The sequence below is a fragment of the Rhinolophus sinicus genome, chromosome 3 (assembly GCF_057876585.1).
Source record: "Rhinolophus sinicus isolate RSI-liver-muscle chromosome 3, RSI-T2T, whole genome shotgun sequence".
Classification (NCBI taxonomy): domain Eukaryota; kingdom Metazoa; phylum Chordata; class Mammalia; order Chiroptera; family Rhinolophidae; genus Rhinolophus; species Rhinolophus sinicus.
Window position 1 is genome coordinate 175710140 of NC_142503.1, and position 17813 is coordinate 175727952.

Below are 17813 nucleotides of genomic sequence, written 5' to 3' on the forward strand. Positions count from 1 at the left end.
TTGGGACTCAAAGGGAGCATCTGTGCTCACGAGAGCAAGTGAAGTTAACAGATGAGTAACAGAATATTACAGCTGACTTTTGAAGTGCCAGGGTAGAGGGAAGCTTGGGGAGTCAAAATAATATTAAAATTATTTTTCTGTGTTTGCTTCTCCTTTTAGATTTTGAAGGCTAGGACTGTGTCTTTTGAAACTTTGTATTCTCAGAGCCTAATCTGAAATACATCCCTGAATAAATATGTGTAAATTCAAAGCTGGCACAGGGATAAGGTAATTTATAAATGATTCATTTCAACTATCTGTGTATTTATGGAAGTCACAACCCTATAAATGGAGACATCTGATATGTCCCTGGCTTATTGGTCATTCTAGTTTCAGAAGGTAGAAAGTGGGAATTGTGACTACCATGTTTCCCCGAAAATAAGACCTAGCCAGACAATCATCTCTAATGTGTCTTTTGGAGCAAAAAATTAGTATAAAACCCAGTCTTATTTTACTATACTATACTATACTATACTATACTATACTATACTATAAATACCAGGTCTTATATTAATTTTTGCTCCAAAAAGCACATTAGAGCTGATTGTCTGGCTGGGTCTTATTTTTTGGGGAACAGGGTAACTGGTTCATGCTGAGAACTTTGGATGCAAGTGTCTATTTCATCTTGGGGTTTCTTCATTTTGGAAGAGAGTCTTATGGCCTAGATTTTTAGAAAGAGATTTCACAAAGCTCAGAGGAGAGATAGTATACCTCCAAGGCCCGCAGAGCTATAAAAAGGAATGTGGTTTCATCTTGATGGATGGAAGCATCAAGAAACAGCAGTTGTGACTATGCAATTCCAAATCACAATGGAGTCTGCTTCTGAAGAAGGCAGCACAGCTGTTCAGAGACATTGCAGATGAAGCCCGATTAAGAAAAAATAACAGCTTTATTGATATATAATTAACATGCCATATAATTAGCCCACTTAAAGTGTACAATTCAGTGGTTTTTAGTGTATTCACAACTATGTGCAACCATCACCAATGTGAGAACATTTTCATCACCTCAAAAAGGAACGCCATGCCCTTTAGTGCTCTCTTCCCCTTCCTGTCTTCCCCACCCCCTGACCTAGGCAACCACTAATGTACTTCCTGTTTTCTATAGATTTGCCTATTTTGGATGTTTAATATACATGGAATCATTACATGTGGTCTTTTGTGATTGGCTTTTTTCACGTAGTATGTTTCCCAAGTTCATACACGTTGTAGTGTGTATGAGTATTTAATTTTTATTGCTGAGTAACAGTCCATTGTATGGATGTACAGCATTTTGTTTATCTATGAGTTGATGGACATTTGGGTCATTTTCACTTTTGGGGTATGAGGAATAATGTTGCTATTCATGTATTCATGTATAAGTGTGCACATGTGTTTTCATTTCTCTTGGCTCTATGAGTATACTCTATGAATGGAATTGCTAGCTTATATAGTAACTATATTTCACCTTTTGATGAACTGCCACACTGTTTTCTAAAGTAGCAGTCCCCTTTTATTAGGTTGGTACAAAAGTAATTGCGGTTTTAAAAGGTTAAAAATTACAAAAACCGCAGTTACTTTTGCACCAACCTAATACATCCCCACTTAGCAGTATATGAAGGTTTCAGTTTATCCACCTCCTTGTCGACACCTGTTGCTGGCTTTTAATTTTAGCTATCCTGATAGGTATGAAGCGGTAGCTCATTGTGACTTTGATTTGCAGCGTCTTTTCATGTGTTTATTGGTTATATGTGTTATCTTCTCTGGAGAAATGTCTTCTCAGATCCTCTGCCCATTTTAAAATTGACTTATTGTCTTTTTATTATTGAGTTGAGGTGTTGTTTATATACCCTAGATACAAATCTTTTATCAGATATATGATTTTCAAACGTTTTCTCTTATTCTGTGGGTTGTGTTTTTACTTGCTTAGGCAGCCAGATTTTAAGTGGTGTGGAAAAGAGAAAAGGGTACACAGTAAGCATGGAAACAAAAGACTAGGCTGAACAGCTACAAATGTTTAGAGGTTACAGTTAGGATGACGTATGGCTTGTAGGAAAAATCTGAAATTACCACAGTGATTTAAGAAAAACTTTATAGAAGCATAATACACATCAAATCGTAAAGATACAGCTTAATAAATTACAGAAAATGAATACACATGTGTGTCATCATGCGAGGTCAAGAAAGAGAACATTACCAGCTCCCAAGAAACCCTCACGTGCATATTTGCAATCACTAACCCTTCTTCTCCTCAATGGTAAACCATTGTTTTGACTTCTAACATCATATATTAGTTTTTGTATATTTTTGAAATTTGTAGAGATGGGATCATGTAGCATGTTTTTGTTTATGCCTCTTTTCATTTACTTAACATGTAAAATTTATTCATGTGCCGCTTATAGCTGTATTTCTTTTTCATTGTTTTATAGTTTTCCATTGTATGAGTTTACAACTATTTATAAATTCTACTCTTAATCGGTGTTTGACTTTCAGTTTTCAGTCTTTGGCTATTATGCCCTTGTTGTGTTTTCAAGTGCACATGCATACATTTCTGTCGTATGTATATGTAAGAGTGCACTTGCTGTGTCATAAGTGCATTTAGGTTTGCTCAACGTTAATAAAATATATGCAGATTAGTTTTAAATTTATAAAACAAGATGAGGAATAAAAAGATGCTAGAGTCACTGTTTAATTTTAATGAGAGGAAATTTGGAGTAATTCACTCCTTTTCCCTGGTATCGTTTTAAGCAAAGAAAGTACTTTTCAGACAGAAGAGTAGAATAAAATAATTTCCAGGATACTGAAAACTGAAGTTATTTTCAGTGAACCCAGTTGGGAAACTTCAAGAAATGAGAAGGTGAGAGAAGCTCCTGAAATCAAGGTGACATCAGTGTTTTTGTTTTCTAAAGAAAGAAAATAGATTAAGTTTCTTGTGAATTTCTGGCAGAAGTCTGGTCTAGGTTTAAACAGGTGATTTGATAACACTGAGAGAAAAAGGTACAAAGGTAGTGGTTACCTGGAGTCAGGATGGTTTCTGTCATTCCAAAAATATTTATGGGGCTGCCAATTCCTATACACCCACCCCTACTCCTGGCGCCAGGCGTACAAGGTGAATGTCAAGTTCCCAATTTAGAAAGATCAGCTTGTAGCAAGTATTCTTAGTGCATTTCCTTGTATATAGTTTTTGAATGGCTCAATCGTGGGGGAAACAGACTTATAAATAAGTAATTACCAAATGTATGCAGAGTGCCGATAAAGCTGGTTATGAAGCGCTTTGTGACACTGGGAAAGAGAGGGGAGAAGAGGAAGTCTTTGAAGAGGTGACACTGCTTCTAAGATGTGAAGAGACTACTGGAAGTGGATAGGGTGGGAGGGCAGATAGGAGATGGGGCTGGGGTATGAGCATTTCTGCTGTGTGGGGTAAAGTGAGTATGGAAAAGCTCTTTAGCAATGGGAAGATGTTGTCACTGATTGGTCACGTAATGAAAGGCTTTGTATATCATGCTGAGGAGTTGGGACTTTCAGCTTACCAGAAGGGGACTTCTTAGCTCTAGAAAGATTTTTAAATATCTAGGGAACCGAATGATCAGACTAGCATTTAAAAAGTTTGCTAATGTGGAAAATAAAAAAGTACTAATCTGAAGCTAGGGAGACAGAAAATTTACAAGAGTGCAGGTAGGGATTACTTGGGCCTGGAAGCCAAGGAAAGGAATATTCTAGAGTCTTATTGAGCAGACGATTTAATAAGAACAAACTTCATATTGTATAACAAACATACAGAAAAGTGTAAAAAGCACAAGTATACTATGGGATGAATTTTTACAAAGTGAATACACCTGTGTAATCAGCACTCAGATTAAGAAACAATGTTGCCAGCCCTGGGAAGGCCTGCTTACCCTATGCTCCCACTGAAAGCATTACCCCTCTGCTATTATTAACACTATAGCTTAGGGCTTTTTTGGGCCTGTTTGCGAGCCTTATATTAATGGGATCATGCATAATATATCCTTTTGTTTCTGGCTTCTTTTCCTCAATGTGTTTGGGAGATTTATCTGTGTTCTTACAAGTAGTTGCAGTAGATTCATTTTTGTTGCTGGAGAGCATTCTATGGCTTGACGATGCCACAGTTGTTTCCCGTCTTTGCTGGTGAGTAGTGCTGCCACGAAGGTCCCTGTGTGTGCCTATTTGGTGAAGGCATCTGTAGGGGGTATAATTAGGAGTGGATCTGCCAGATCGTGGGGTGTGTGTATGTATGTTCACTTTAGTAAACACTGAGAAACAGTTTTCGAAAGCGGTTCTGTCAATTTGTATATCCATTGGCATCACTTGGTATTGCCTGCCATTTAACTTGAGCTGTTCTGGTGGGTGTGTGGAAGTATTTATTCCATTGTGGCTTTAATTTGCATTTCCCTGGAGACATGCAGTTGAGCACTTTTTCATGTTTGTTGGCCATTTGATATCTCTTTTTGGGTAATGGAAATGTTCTTTCTGTATCTTCATTGTGGTGGTGAGAAGTGGTTGAATATGGGTAATACGTTCTGAGAGTAAAGCTGATAGGATCTGGTCATGGTCTAAAAGTGGAGTTTGGAAGAGAGGAGTCAAGAATGGCATTAGGTTTTACTTTATTTTTACTTTTTGCCTGAACAACCCAAAGGAGGGGAGATCGGAAAGGCAGGGAAAATCTGGAGCAGCTAGTTGCACCCAAACTTTTGCATTTTATGCATGTGATTTAAAAACCACTTCAGCATTTTATAAAGAAAGATCATTTGAATATCCCCCAAAAGGAGGGGGGAAGGATATAGTCTCAGAATAAAGGGAAACCCTTTCAATTGGATAAATTTAGCTTTATGAAATACTCATGAACACGCTTTTTTATTTTTCTCATTTCTCTAAGGACGTACAAACGCTCTATTGTTTTTCAGACCAGCATTGGAAATCACGGATCTGTAGTATTATGTATGTATCCTTTGATTTCAATACTATTAGTAAGCGAGCGGCATATCCTTCCTGAAACTTGCAGTAAGATTTGATTGAAGTTGAAGTCTAAACATGAGAAACCGTACAAAACTTCAGAGTAGGCCACGTGTCATTTCTAGTCCAGAAATACTTCATTTCTTAAAAAAAAAAAAAAAGAGAGAGCGAGAGAGTGAGAGCCAGATGCCTGCACAGGACACATATGGTACACGTGCTCATAGTAAAGCTCAGTACTCATCTTAGTAACTTCTTTGCTGACGGGCTCTATGAAATGATTGTTTCTGAAATTTTATTTTGAAGTAGCCAAGCTCCGAGTTTTCTTTAGCAAATTGATTTGCCTTGTCCTTAGGGTCAAATATAGTTATGCTTTAACTTTGGAGGATTGCCTTTCTCCCCACGGCCAGTGTTTAAGCTAAGTGCACTAAGACAAAGTATTGGATAAAAGCGATTTGAGGCAGCAGGCGGGGGGAAGGTGGTACTGCAGTAACAATGGGAAGTGCTCTGAGAGCCGTGACCCGGAGCTTGGTGGGCACTACCTTTTGCAGACTTGTCTGGAATCTCTGCTTAGGCCTGCTTGCTGCTTTCCTTTGAATCGAATACCCATTTCTGTTTGGCAGAGCATTGAGACGCCTTCTGAAGGGGTATCGGTGTCATTAATTGGCTTCAGAAGTGTGTAAGTGAGCTTTTACATAAAAGTTTTGCCTTTGAATATTACCTGAGAAATACGTATTTTGTGCAGTTTGATAGTACAGTAATTCGATTATTCAAAGGTATCAAACATCCTTTGTAAAACTCTGTATCCATTTAAAGAACAGTATTATTAACGACCTTTTACCCTTCTCATCTTTGCCAGCTGGTTTTATGGCACTTAATGTTTTTCTACCAAGAAGGGAATTTTAACATGCATAATCGCTTCTCAGCGTTTCCGGTCTGCTTTTTGGTGTTAGGTAATAGTGTCATATTTTAGTTACCTGATGTGTCTGTGGTTTTAATGCGATTATCTTGCCCAGAGGGAGGGGAGAAGATAAGTGAAAAGTTCATGGCTCCTTTGTGAATTAAGCTGTGTCTTGGCCCACAGTGCTGATCATGTTGGCGTTCAGGCCCAGCCTTAGATCACCTTGTCTGCCGTTTGGGAATCTTCTGTGCTACCTAACACTGCGGGATTCTCCATAAGCTGGAGCTGGTATAAAAAGGGATGTTTAGTGTATTCTGTTTTCAAACATCTCGCCAAGTTGCTGTCATCAGACCCTTTTATTGATAGAAAATTAGTTAGGCAAAAATCATTTTCTTCTCCTTGCATGGCGGAGGTGATGAAATTTAAGAGAAAGTACATATAAGGAAAGGTTAGAAGTGTTGATTGTGGATTTGAGCCCTGGCTCGAAACAAAGAACTCTTGACTTATAGTGGAATGTTCTGTGGGTTACTTATTTTTTTAAAAATCTCATTTCTTATATGTGAAATAATGAAAGGAATATGTGCTACATGAATTGGTCAGGGTTTCTAGTTACAGATACTAAAATTTATTCTAGTTAGTGTGAGCAGAAAGGGATTTATTAAGGGTGATAGGAGGACTGAAGAGAGAAATCCCACCCCCCGATTTATTTATTTGTTTTCTTTTGTTAATTCTACATGGAGAAGGTGGGCTTTACACAATAGGGAACTATTAAATTGGTGAGAAAGGACTAGAGATTTGGGGCCCCTTGAATAACAGACGCTCATTACAACACCTATTTGAAATAATGTAACAGTAAGAATCCTAATGGATTACAAGTAACTTTTAAGGAAACCTACAATTTAAAAACACACTTTTTAAAATAACCGATGGTGGTGTAAAGAATGAATGTTTAAAACCCTAGGAGTTTCATTCCTGTGTTACATTAGAATTTTCTTATTAGTCTAATAAGAGTATGTTGCTCATAGAGCTAAGATAAGAGTACCATTTTTTTTTAAAAAAAAGATTTTATTGGGGAAGGGGAACAGGACTTTATTGGGGAACAGTGTGTACTTCCAGGACTTTTTTCCAAGTCAAGTTGTTGTCCTTTCAATCTTAGTTGTGGAGGGTGCCGTTCAGCTTCAAGTTGTTGTCCTTTCAGTCTTAGTTGTGGAGGGCGCAGCTCAGCTCCAGGTCCAGTTGCTGTTGCTAGTTGCAGGGGGCACAGCCCACCATCCCTTGTGGGAGTTGAACCAGCAACCTTGTGGTTGAGAGGACACAGTCCAACCAACTGAGCCACCCAGGAGCTCAGTGGCAGCTCAGCTCAAGGTGCTGTGTTTAATCTTAGTTGCAGGGAGCACTACCCACCATCCCTTGCGGGACTCGAGGAATTGAATTGACAACCTTGTGGTTGAGAGGACACGCTCCAACCAACTGCGCCATCCTGGAGGCAGTTCAGCTCAAGGTGCCATGTTCAATCTTAGTTGCAGGGGGCGCAGCCCACCATCCCTTGCGGGACTCGAGGAATTGAACTGGCAACCTTGTGGTTGAGAGCCCACTGGCCCATGTGGGAATCGAACCGGCAGCCTTCGCAGTTACGAGCACGGAGCTCTAACCACCTGAGCCACCGGGCCGGCCCCAGAGTACCATTTTTATTTTTATTTTTATTTTTTTTTACCTTTTTTACCTTCTTTTTGTCCTTGGTGAACTGGTCAAGACTCATTCTTGTGAAGCTGCTTTTGATCAGAGTGGGAGAGTTGAGACTTCATGAAAGAGTTGAGATTTTAGAAATTCATTACTGTTCTCAGAAGAACACAGCAAAGCGTATGGATGTGTGATGTGGAGTTAGCAGTTACAAAGCAACATTATTATAATTTTTGATATGTGCTTATTTACCTGAAGTTCTTTTCTGACATGGACTAGGTCCTCGACGTCAACTTAGAAATCACGTGGTCTAGTGCCCTAATTTTGTAGCTGAGGAAACTGAAGCCCAGGGGGTGAAGTGATTTGCTCAAGGTTATACAGCTGGTTGGTGGTGAGGCCTCCTGATTCCCCAGTCCGGTCTTTTCCCACTAACCCCTTGCCTTCCCACTAAAACCTCTAGGAAAGCAGAGGTTTCTCCACAGTGGGAGAAAGCTTCAGTGTCTCTGGATTCCCATCGTGAGACTTAAGTCCAGGTGTGGTAGCTGGGGTATCTCTGTGGGGTTGATGTTGGTTGGGTAACATCGGTGCGCTCGTATGTGTCAAGTGAATACTTGGAAATTTGTTCCTGAGTTTTAAGGAAAAGGAATCATAGAAGAATTTTGTTCAAAACCGCATTTAGGGGGAAAAACGCATAATGAGCATGCCTAAATGATGATGTAAGTTTCACTTGGTAACAAGTTTCACTTGATAACTCAAGCTACAACAATGAAGGGAGTTTATCCACAGCTCTCTTCTGTTCTGAGCTGCTCATAAATTTGCTCATACACAACTCTATGGATAAGGCATTTGTTATCACATGCATAGTCAGTGCAATGTAAAAATTAGTAGGAGACTCAACTTGGCTGACTTCTCACCTCCTCTAAGTCTTTGTTCAGAGCTGCCTTTGCAGTGCATCTTACCCTGACCTGCTCTGTTTCAGATTGCAGCCCAGCTTCTCTCTATTCATTCCCCAACACCCTTATTCTGCCATGCTGGTCTTTTTCTGTTCAACAGCATACATCCCCTCTAACATTATAGTATGTCCCGTATCATTTGTCTATATGTTTACTGCTTGCTTATAGTGTGTCTCTTTCAACCTACAAGTTCCATAAGGCAGACTTTTGTCAATTTGTTTGTATATCCTTAGCATGAAGAATAAATAGTGCCTGCCCTGTAGTAGATAATAAATATATGTTGAGTGAATGAACTTGGCAAAAACAGCTACTTTTTAGGCTTTCTACTTGAAAAAAGGCAGATTCACAACCCTGGTGATTATTTTATTCATGAATTCATTGGAGATGGCACAATCATCCGTTGGAATGTGAAGAAAGTAAGGTAAATGTGTGAGTTGTGTTATATACAGTATTCTGGAGCTGCCTTGCTTTATTTGCAATAAACAAGGAACTCAAATTCAGATGATACACAATCATTAAATTTTCAGGCATTATCCACAGAACAAGCTCTTCAGATATTAAAATCTAGACTACTAAATGATAAAAAAATGCACGCAGTGTTTCTCACAGATAGACTTGGACAGCAGCTGGTTTTAAACATGATTGATTTAAAAGGTTTTCATGCTTTATTTATTTATTTTCAGCAGTGTGGCAAATAACAAGTAGGTGTAAGCGTATCAAGGTACTGAGGCAGTGGGGTGGCAGGAGGAAGGAACCAAGGTCTTGGCAGAGTGGAAAATGCTTCTGCAGAGTCATCCAGGTGTGAAAGTACATTTCTGAATTTTTTTTGAAAAGCTGAGACATGAGACAAGGAGGTATATTTCATGCCATTAAAATCTATAATGTTCTAAAATTTTTGTTTAAGGTGGGTAGTAGTCTCTTAGTAAGTTCTTGGGTATAATGTTTGTAAATGTTAATATTTATTATTAAAGATATTCTTGACTTTTAGAATTAAAGGGAAATAAAGATGATATTTAATGTCTTAGGAAGATGTTGAGAAATCTTGAAAATATCTTAGGTATCAAATATTCTGACTTGTTATGTGAACTTGAGCCCCAAACTAAAAATGATTGCCCAACATCACACAACCAATTAATGGCAGAATTGATACTAATTTTTGTCACAAATTTTCACTGAAGTATTCTTAATAAAAGTGGAGTGTATAGACCTATCTTTGGAGATAACCCAGGGAACAATTATGAATTTATTTAGAGATTTATGTTTTATCTTTAAAATTTCAAAAATTCATGTAGATATTTCATCCTATACAAATCATTTTATGTCCTTCTCTTTTAATGTGTATAGCATGTGGTTTTTTCTTTTTGGTTGTTGTTTTTTGTTCTTTTTTTTGTTTGTTTGCTTGCAAAAATGGTCTTACTTGAGGAATTGTCGTTTTGAATTTGAGGAAATGATCACAATGAAAGATCACCTTAGGTGGTTGTCTTAGAAGTGTTAAAAAAAAAGTCAGAATTTTAAAGAAAAGTACAGCGGGGAAATAAGTCTACTTGACCGGTTCTGATGTTAAATATATTGTATTAGGGGAAATTAATTACAGTACAGTGAAAATACCTTATTTAGAAGATATTTTAAACCTCAATTTGAGGAGAAATGATTACTATGTCATTTCAGCATTCCTTGCAAGTGAAGTAAGATACCATGTTTTGTATCTTTTCGCTAGAGGTACTCGTTTGGAAGTAATCAGTTTTAAAAGAGAGAGAGAAGTGATTTGTGTTGGAAGTGATCAGTTTTAAAAGAGAGAGAGAGGTGATTTGTGTATATAATTTGTACATACTTTTCTCCTGACTGTGAAATTAGACCATATTTGATCGAGAAAGACAGCCAACCTCATCCTACCGCTTCCCCAGCAGGGAATACTCTAAAGATTTTTATTTCTTAATCTTGCATGTTGTTTCTTTTGTAACACATTGTTAATGAGATTTATCATGCAACTGTGTTGTAACTATTTTAATATGCTTCGAAATACTGTGTCCACAATTGATTAGAGGGCAGGGTGTGATAGGAAGAACGCTGCACTGGCACTCAGATTTTGACTTAATATTGCTTATACAACGAGGGTTTTACAATGGTAATTGGGACATCGAGGTCTCTTCCAGCTCTAAAAGCTTATGATCCGTGTTTGCTCATGGTCTGCTTAGTGCCTCCACACATATTTTCTAGAATTTAAACATACAATGTGTGTATTTCAAGCTTCATTTTCTCCACACAAAACAGTTCCCATGAGATGACTATTTTGGGAGCCAGGGCGCCTCGCTTTAGGCTGGTCAGTGGGTTTTCCTGTGTGACTGACTAATGGAGGAATCGTACAAAAACTTGCTGAACACTCACTCACCGGTGCCTCATGAAAAGTCTTTCTCTGCTAAGCAGGGTGAACTCTGTGAGCCTCTGAGCATTTTTGAGACAAGAGACCTCCGAGGACTTGAAGAATTTTCCAATTGGGCCTGGAATCTTTAGGAACTGAACAGTTGCCACCTGAGGCAGTTTGCCACTTGGAGTCCTTGTATGAATGTTCGAAGTAGCCATCTGACTTGTTATTGTCTTGTACTTGCAGATTTTCCATTGACTATAGGAATAACTGTACGGCGACCTCTGGCAGAAAGGTATATACAGCAGGTCCTTCAGTAATGTCATTTCATTATAACATTCATGAGCTACTATAAGAACTTACCTGTTGTTAATATCCATGAGCCTTTGGTAACATTGGTTTCATTATTTGTTGTTTTGTTTAACGTTGCAGAACCTATCGACGCCGTTAAGTGAGGACTTACTGTACATGATTGTTTTACCAGGCTAGTATCATGTACCCGTGGTCTCTTTCTCCTTGAAGGCATACTGTTGTGTGTGTGTGTTCAGTTAGGTCTGTATCACAGCAGCTGGTTTACTAGCTCTAGGTGGATATGCAGAAATACCCTACAGAATTATTGGATTCATATTCCAATCTGGAAGTCATATGTTAAGCTCCTATTTGGTATCTGTTGGCAGGCGCGTCTTGGCAAATGGTGAGTGGCTTGTGGGTAGGGAGGCAGTGCAGCTTTGGTTAAGATGACTGGGCTGGAAGCCCCTGCACCAAAATTGTTTTGCTATTGTTGCTTAGTACCCCAGATAGATTTAGGCATCATTTTATAGAAATTACAACTCGAAAATGAGAGTTAGCCCTAATGTCCCTGAATTATTTCGTGATTTTGCTGTCATTATTTTTCATATCTTCTGGATTTGGAGTTTTGTGGAACTTGGCAGTTGCTTAAATAGGGCCTAGATAGAATAAAGCAAAGCTACCCAGTTAAAGACTGCCTTTGAGGCTGAAGGAAGCCTTTATTCCTCACTCATGTCACTAAGGTATGAGAGTATTAGAGCAGATGGAAGGCTGGAATTTGAGCTTAAGTTGTGTGAAAACTTCATCAGCCAATTGGCTGACTCTTAATGGTAAGACAGGAAGAACCACCCACGTTTTCCATTTTGGATTTGAGTCACAGAAAACAGGTTTCCTGCGAAACCATTTGGCTTTAACAAGTGTACAGAAATTTCATCTTTGATCAGATTGATGTTTTTATCTTCATTGTGCATGTATTTCGAATTAATTATTTCTCCCTTTTCCATCCATAGGTTCACTTTCAAAGTTGAATCTCCTGCAGTACTGATTGTAATCTAACTTCCAAGATTTTTGTATAAGAGTTAGATGAAAAGGACTGTACTTTCAGGTAAGGATCTAATTTTACTTTATCTTAATAATACACAGCTACTTTGAAAAAAATCTGGAGCTGGCCCTCAGCCCTTTCACATGAAAGTATAGGTGAATTTTTTAAAAGGAGACGAATTGAATTCTCCAGACAGGTTTTCACCTGTTTGGGATTATGTAAGAGGTGTCATTGGGGTTGGCTACTTAAAAACAATTACAGAAGCAAATATGTGGTGGCAACACACACACACACACACACACACACACACACACACACACACACACCTATTTAAAATGGCTTATAAAACTGTATTTAAGTTTTGTTCTTTTTTAGGGGGAAGGAAATCATCCTTTCTTCTAATACTTTCCATTTCCCTCCCAGATTGATTGATTGATCTATCATCTGACTTCCTGTCTCTCTGTCTCTCTATTTATAATCTATTTTCTATATATTTAAAGCTTAAAAGCATGGATGGCTTTAAGATTATTATTTCTACCTCTGTGACATCCCTAAAGACTTTTAATAATTTTGGGCATGAGAAGATTATAGAAAAAGATCTGTACTTGAAATAATTTAGAATTTACAGAGCTGGTACTTAGAAATGAATTTTCCCTGGGGAGGAAACAAATAACAACTGCCCCCTCCCACACCCCCAAATTAAAAGAAACACATTGCATAGAAAAAATTGTGCTGAACTGTGATTGTCATAATGTTTCTGGATATGAATGAAAGCACGTTTCAGAGAAGTAATATATTGGCTTTTTAATCGATTACCTAATTTTCCCAATTGATTTTGAGGTATTGAGTCACTTCTAAGTTAGCATTTGTACCTTTTTAGGATAGTGACTTTTCACATTTAAAATACGTAAAATTTAATTTTAAATTATTGGCATTGTTTTCAAGAGGGGCAGTGGCAACTGAGCGAATAATCCGAAAATCACTTATCAGTAATGCATTGTAGGATGGCAGTTGTAGCAGATTGTTTCCTAACTACATTATCAGTTAACAGAAGTTAGCTTGCAAAACATTAGCACACCAACAAAGAGACAGCGTAGTAGCGTGATACTGGCTTGGGATTTGTAACATGCTACAGATGGCATGGAGACATAATTTCTTTCCAGTGTACCTTGCGATCAGCCTTAATCAGAGCTTTGTAGTAACTTCTTAACTAATTTCTCTGCACCAGCCTTTGTAAAGTTGGGTCTTGTTACTCTCTGCTTAGAATACTTCAGGGCCTTCCCAGTGCCTATAGCAGTGGTTCTCAAACTTTTTTGTCTCAGAAACCCTTCATACTGTCAAAAATTATTGAAAACCCAAGAGAGCTTTTGTTTATGTTGGTTCTATTCTTTATTATTATTATTATTATTCTTTCCCCATGACCAATGTAAAGTTATTTATTTAAACCTCTCCTGCCATAAGCAAAGGGATGGCAGATCAGTATACTAGTCATCATTTGATGCAGGAAGGAAGGTCAGCTTAAGGTCTCATACGCTTTTCTGGGTCCGTGTTCAGAGTAATGGTCCAAACCAGTGCTGTGGTCCCCACTGGGTAGTGGTCCAGATTCTCTTTGTTCATCTTCATAGCTGGTCGGAAGCAGATTCACACGAGCATTATGGAATAGAGTATGGTTACCATCTCCTCAGGGAAAGGGCTTGGACCTGATGCAGAGACGGAGGTAGGCAATGGACTCGGGTCTCTCGTGCTCTCCGTGGTGAGACTTAAGGAAGGATGCAGCATGCTCTCTCCCACCCCAGGGAGTGTGACGAGGTAGGTGAGGGCCTTCCACATGTCAGCTGAGCTCTCCTTGCCATGGGCGCCACTCGACATGGGCTGTGCCAGCCGTAGCTGGAACTGACCTAGCAGCCCAGAAACCCGGGACCCAGCTGCTGCCGCCATTTTTGACGAGGATCCATATTCTTCATTATTTACTGTATTAGAAATTAAAATGGAGAAAAATTTAAAACATGAGAATACACAGCCTTACATTTTCTTAGCGCAGAGTGATGACATCATCACAGTCATACAACTTCTGGAAAATGTAGACTTACGGGCAATGAGAGTGAAAAAGGCAAATGGCATGGTATTATTTAGATTTGGTGACATATAACATATAAAGTGAAATCTACCCTTTTTAATGTACAGTTCTTCTCTGGGTTTTGACAACCACATATAAGGTCGTGTAACCACAATGAGGATACACAACGTTTCCGTTACCCCAAAATATTCTCCTACCCTTAGCCTCAGCACCCTCTGACCTATTTTCTTGCCCTGTAGTTTTGCTTTTGCCTGAATGGCATATAAATGGAATCATACAGTCTGTAGTCTTGTGAGTCTGGCTTCTTTCATTGAACATAATGCATTTGAGATTCATCCATGCTCTTTCTTGTGTGTTTCACTAATTTGTTCCTTTTTATTGCTGAGTCTTATTCCAGTGTATGAATATACTACAGTTTGTCTATTTACCAGTTGGAGGATATTTGGGTTCTTTCTAGTTTTTGGTGGCGAGGTGCCGTAATATTGTTATTAAAATAGTTTTAACTTCACAGACTTCCTGAAAAAGTCTCACGGACCTCCAGGGTCCCTATACCTTTCTCTTGAGAACCCCTGGCCGTCCTTGACTACTTGCCTGGGTGTGATGTGAATACCACAATGTGGCCTGAAGTTCTCCTCTGCACAGGCCTTTCTAAGCCCTCCTCCCACCATCACCCCCATGCACCTTCAGGTCCCAAGGCTGGGCTGGTCACCACCGTCTTTGAGCCACTGCTGTGGTTTTCCCCACTGCGTGTTAGTTATTGAGGATGTGATAGCTCCCCAGCTTCCTGAGGGTGATGCCTTCTCTCTCCATCCCAAGCACATGCCTGGCACACAGAAGATGCGACACATGTTTGAATGAATAAATAACAGTTCCTTTACATTTGTAAGGCATTTATTGTTTATAAGGGGCTTTCCATATAACCTTCATCCCATATTTCAACTCTGCAAAGTACATAGCACAAGTGATTTTTATTGTCTTTTATTTTTATCAGATAAGGGTAGTAAGTCTTAAAGCTGTGGTCTTAACCAAGCTGAGTCAGAATAACCTGCGGAGCTTCTTATAAATGTGCTGAGACTCCACCCCACTTAAGTCCTAATCTGTGGAGGTCAGGCCTGGGTATTAGTCTTTTTTAAACACGTCACTGTTGAATCTGCTGTGTAGCCACAGAAAATCATGGTCATAGAATTTGATTTACCATGAAGTTTAGTGATGATGTAGTCAAGACTAGAACCCAGGTCTTTTGACTTCTCCTCTAATGCTTTTCCTCCACACTATAAACTTTCACGTGACGAGGAGTGCTACTGAGACTTAGAGCCTTGGTGTAGTTGCCAGCGTTTCCAATTTATGGAGGTCCTGTAGCCTGCAGAGCAGACACAATGTTTCCATTTTGGCTCTGCATTTATTAGTAATGAATTAATACACACTTGAGTCTGTTCTCAATTTTAAAGTGAGGATACTACCTTAAATTCCAGGAGCTAATTGTGGGGATCGTATTAGGTAATGTGTTAAAGGATTTATTGAAAAGGTTATAAAATTCTTCTGTAAACTATAAAGTGCTTTCTAAAACTTATTTTTATTTAATTTGAGCCTACTGTATTTATTGGCTAATTTTCCTTGGGGTTCATAAATTACACAAGTAATACATAAATACAGTCTTGCTGGAATCGTCAAATAACAGAATTATGCAGAGGAAAACCAAGAGGTCACCATTGGTTACATACTTTGAATTCTTAGTGTATGAATTTAAGTGCATAAATATGTATGCGTGTAACGTAAGTTATTTTTTTGGTTGTACTTTCTGTGTTTTTTTAACTTGACATGTCTTAGATCATTCTATATTAGTAAATAAATCCCTCTTGTTCTGGTTATAGAACGAAAAATCCCTCTTGTTCTGGTTATAGCTGCTTAATTTTTTTTTTCATATGTTTTCCGTATTGCTGGACATTTAGCCTGTTTCTAATTTTTCACTTTTACAAAAATATGCTAATAACATTCTTAGCTCTTTCTTATTAAAACATTAGTTAATTCTTATGAAAGATTTATTCTGTTTTTAAGATATTGGGAGATGAAGTAATCGATACCTTGTGTATTAAATGTTACACATTATATCCTCAAGTCAGACTAGAATGTAGATTTTTCTTTACAACATTGTGGTAAACTATACTAGACCTTGGAGAACTTATTCATATGATCTTTGTAAATTTTGTTGGTTTTATTTTGGTGGTAGTCTCCTTTCACTATTTGAAGAGACTTTCAAAGACTTGTGTGTGTATTGCTTAAGTTTAACTCCTTTAGGGGTGATTGCTACATACTTTTCCCTTCAGTAGTCGCAGCAGCACAATAATGGCCAGTACTCGTTGATACTGGGTGCTGTGCTGAGTGCTTACTATATACATGGTCTCATTTCTTCCTCTCCATAACCCAGTGCAGTTGGTGGTATTCCCCAGGTTAAGCATTTAGAAATGGAGAATCAGAGAAGTCACATCACTTGTCAAGGGTAGAGCCAAGATTCAACGGTTCTGCTTCCAACTGTGACCTCAGGATTTCGCTGAATCTGAGATGGTACTTTGCATCTATGACATCACAGTTTACTTTATAAATTACTTATATTTGTATATTTTGCTTTGTAATACCAGCAATAATTTAACATATGCAAAAATGTCTATGCTCTAGAGTATCCATTTTACAGAAAGTATTTATAATAAAAACAATACATTAATGTAGCAGTACAAGCATGTGCTTATTGAATTAAGTAATAAGAATGGTATTTTGGAGTGAAAATGCCAGTAAATGAGGAGTTGATCTTGACTTTTATTTATTAACTAACAGGATGAACTTGATGAAATAATTCACTTTATGCTTAGTCTGCCGTCAATCCTGAGTAATACTAGCGTGGATGGGAAATACTTGCGAAAACATTCAGTATGGGTAATCTAGATGAATTGCAAAATGGATTTCTAGTAATACTTCCCCTTACCTTGAGTAGTAAGGGCAACATTTCCAGAAGAGTTTATTTATTCATGAGAAAGATTAAAATGATGTGTCTCCATTGATGAAAGTACCAGAAGGCAGCCTCAAAAATTTTTCAACACACAGAAATGTATGTTCTCCTGATTTCATTATAGTCATAATTTTGTTATAGGTATAATTGAGTGTTTTAAGGAGCCATGGGTGGTTTTTTCTCAATAACGGTTATTATAAATGGAGTTTTAGCAAATACATGGTTTCATATGTATTCTTTGTGTACTCTTGTGTCACATTCCACTTGTATGATAAAATAAAATGGAGGTTTAAGTGGCATATTCTGGAGCCCAAACGATGGTGTCAGTTTTTTAACCCCTACTGAGTCTTTTTAATGAACTTCTCTCCTTTTTATGGAGATTATGAAACATGGTGTCTGAATGGTTTAAACAGATCTTTGTGTGGATTCTCAGCCTTTCAGACTGAACTCTATTTTATTTAGAAGAGAGAAAACGTGTGATAAGCCACAGTTCAGACATTACCATACTGTCTCGTTTCTGGTTT

At 38.2% G+C, this 17813-nt stretch overlaps 1 protein-coding gene and 1 pseudogene across 18 annotated transcripts in view; one reads left to right on the plus strand and one right to left on the minus strand.

Annotated features, from left to right (window-relative positions):
• The window catches only part of SIPA1L1 (signal induced proliferation associated 1 like 1), a 350224-nt gene that overhangs the window by 22876 nt on the left and 309535 nt on the right, over positions 1 to 17813 (plus strand). For all 18 annotated transcript variants that reach the window (XM_074327262.2, XM_074327274.2, XM_074327276.2 and 15 more), the window contains one exon: positions 12180 to 12274. The gene's annotated coding sequence lies outside the window, so the exon portion shown is untranslated. The remainder of the gene's footprint in view (positions 1 to 12179; positions 12275 to 17813) is intronic.
• LOC109448326 (cytochrome c oxidase subunit 6A1, mitochondrial pseudogene) lies at positions 13725 to 14221 on the minus strand (annotated as a pseudogene).